Source organism: Galeopterus variegatus, unplaced genomic scaffold, assembly GCF_000696425.1.
Source record: "Galeopterus variegatus unplaced genomic scaffold, G_variegatus-3.0.2 Scaffold4631, whole genome shotgun sequence".
Lineage (NCBI taxonomy): Eukaryota > Metazoa > Chordata > Mammalia > Dermoptera > Cynocephalidae > Galeopterus > Galeopterus variegatus.
In genome coordinates, this window is record NW_007730742.1 from 31,748 (window position 1) to 34,911 (window position 3,164).

The window sequence follows — 3,164 nt, forward strand, 5'->3', positions numbered from 1 at the left end:
TTCTGTGCTTACTCTGACCATGAAGATCATACTATTTCCTGCTATGATTGAATGAATGAGAGAGTAGTACACATTCTCAAGAATCACTCTCAAGAGTTGTACTGCACTTGCCAACACTAACTGATAGAGATGGGGCTACTCAGAAAGTATCTGTGGTAACAGCTGAGCATTTTGGAGGAAATTTTGCCATGCTGCAAAAGAGACTAACTGCCCAAATTATTTCTATCGTATCTGTTCTGTTCAGGGAAAAAACAAAAGGGTTTGACTTTGTACTGACGGAATACTGTGAATACTTCTTTGTTTGGGGGACTAATCTAAAACTGAATGCAAATTCTTGTCAACTATTAAACTCCCTAATAGGACATCTGGAGACTTAATATATATAGGAATGTAAGTTTCATCTTTTTTCTATAAAATACGATAGGTATGCTAATCTCAAATTTATACAAATCTAAACATCTAATTATTTTGTTAAAGAGAACAAGCATTGTTTGGGTGCCTGTTATGCGGCAACTATTGAACTAGGTACGGACAGCTATGACAGTCATGAGATAGTGAGCTCTTTAAGGGTAAGGACTATATGACTGATATACTTTTGTTACCTAAGTGTCTAGTACCTTGTTCTGAAATGTTTAATGATTTAAATAATATAGGTGAATACTTTCTTACATATTAAAACATCTTTTTTTATTGTTTCTAAACACCACATGGGATGTAGCTTCTTTTTTAGATACGTCTTTATTAGACCTTGAATCCTTTGACACAATAAAGGAGAATCTAAAAAGTTGACAAGATTGGCCTCAGTATGATGCAAACCTCTAGGCATACTCAGATGGATCAAATTCTCTTTTATCTTACTTAAAACACAAGTACTTAAAAGAATATGGCCTTGGGAGATTGTTAGCAAGACATGAAAGTCCAGCTAAAGATGCTGACTTTTGAGAGGACTTAGTAGAATAAGCCCAGTTCTGCTTTGCCTCCCACCTGTCATAGGTCTCCCATAGGATGCACAGTCAGGAGACCTCTGTCCAGAGCTGAGAGATATGGGAGGCATCAAATGTGAATTTTCTGTGGAAGTAGAAAAGAAAAACCAAATGTTTGTGGTTTTTTAAAGTGTCAGGGTGGAAAAGGCAATTGAAAGAGATAGAAGAGCTCAATCATGAAATTTATCTGGAATGTAGACATTTTTTTTTTTTTTTTTTAGGTAGTAAAGCTTTGTTGTAAAGCTACTCACTACACAGTACATTCAGTTTTCTCTGTATCAGGTTGAATCCTGAAGAGATACTGAATTGAATATACACAATGCGATCACTCACTAAGATATAAGAAACCTGATTCATAACACCCTCGTGCACATATTTAAGATGTATCCCCCCCATTGATTCAAGGGGAGTTAAGACAACTTACTGGCTAATACGGAATGTAACTTAAAGCAATCTTCAGGTCCCCTTAACCAAGAGCAGTTTCAAGGCAAAGATGTTCCTGTACACTTAAATGAGGAAGTTGGGAAAACATTCCTGATAAATTTTCACAAAATTTGGCTCTAAACAGCCTACTAAATTTGACAAAAATTTAAAAACATTGAGTTATATAGCAGCTCATTTCCTGTCATAGGAAAGGATTTTAAATTCAGGTGGAGTCAAACTTTCCCTGGAATTGGAATGAAGGAGGAATTTATCATGTAAAACTAGTAAAAAGCATGCTGTTTAACAATAGTTCGTGTGCTATCTTTAACCCCACTTCAACAAAAGATGGAGAAAGTCTGTGTAAGCAGATAATTTTCACATCAAATCTCTACAAAAGCAGAGAGTATCATTAAATTAAAAGTCATTTAGAACACTTCTGCAGAATAGCAGAAATAATATAATTCAAATACTTTGCTTTACTTAATACAGAGATGGAATGTAAAGTCTCCAGTTCCACTGATAATAGACATGTTTATTTGAATGTCACCTGTCTTAAGAAAGCATGTGGCTGATGCTAAATCTATGTTCAGATTCCCTAGTAATTGCCAGTGGTATAAACTCTATATTGCTAATGGAAAACAACAGTAACTAACAAGTTTAGAGCTCTTTTTCAGTGTATCAAGTACTTTTTACATTCATTATCACATTAAAGTTTTATTATAACCCTGTGAGACAGGTTCCAGCATCAGCCTTCATTTAGGGAAAAAAAACTGAGGGCTCAGAAATTATTAATTAATAGGCCAAGATGGTGTATTCTGTAGGAACAGTCAGAATTCAAACCCAGATTTTCTGTCATAAAATTGGATGTCTCTTCTACTACATATTTTCTTGTCACCTCTAGTTAAATATCAACCCAAAGTATAATTCCTTTATGAAATAGGCAGACTTAGTTTAGGACCAGATAAAATTTTTACTTCAGTAAGCTTTAATCAACAAGGTGAAAGAAGATGAAAAGAGAAAAGAAAGATTACTCAAAAATACAATTTTCTTGGATGTGGACCAGATCCTGACAGCCTTGTTGACTATTGTAAAAAAGAAAGTTGGCCTCTTCTCAAACATGTATACTAATTATTGAGAAGCCAGAGTTTGATACCATATAATACAGACTAAATATTTTCTTAAATTTGCCTAAGGAAGATTTTAAAATTATTTTTTCCTTAAAGAGCTTCATCATCATTTCTGTAATTCTATATTTCTTATTGCTGTCAATATACCCCTTCTCAGCACAGTACCAAGTCCTGTTGGGGTAGACATAATTTTGTAACTGCCTTTCATTGATTGGGTGCAAAGAAGTTCTGCCAGGTAATGAACTCTCTATTCAGTGTCCCTAATCTAGGTCTGGCCAGGAAACTGGTGGCATTTATTTTTCCAATAGACTTTAAGAGGTGGAGGGGCATTAGGTATTCCATAACTTGGCAACCAGATAGGAGTATACTCTTTGCCTCCTAATTTGCCTTTTTTGCCCTAAATTTACACATTCCTCATTTTATTTATTCACTCACTTATGTTACAAGGCCTGCTAGGATGAATTAATTCCAAAAGACAGCACCAAATACATGTTCCAGTGCTATAAGTGCCAGAGTCTTAAGGATTGATTCATGCATGTTAAATAATGTTATAATTCTTAGCTAAAAGAACATTATGTAGACAAACTGGATTTCTTTTTCTGACCAGACAAACAGTAGAATGAGAAGGCCA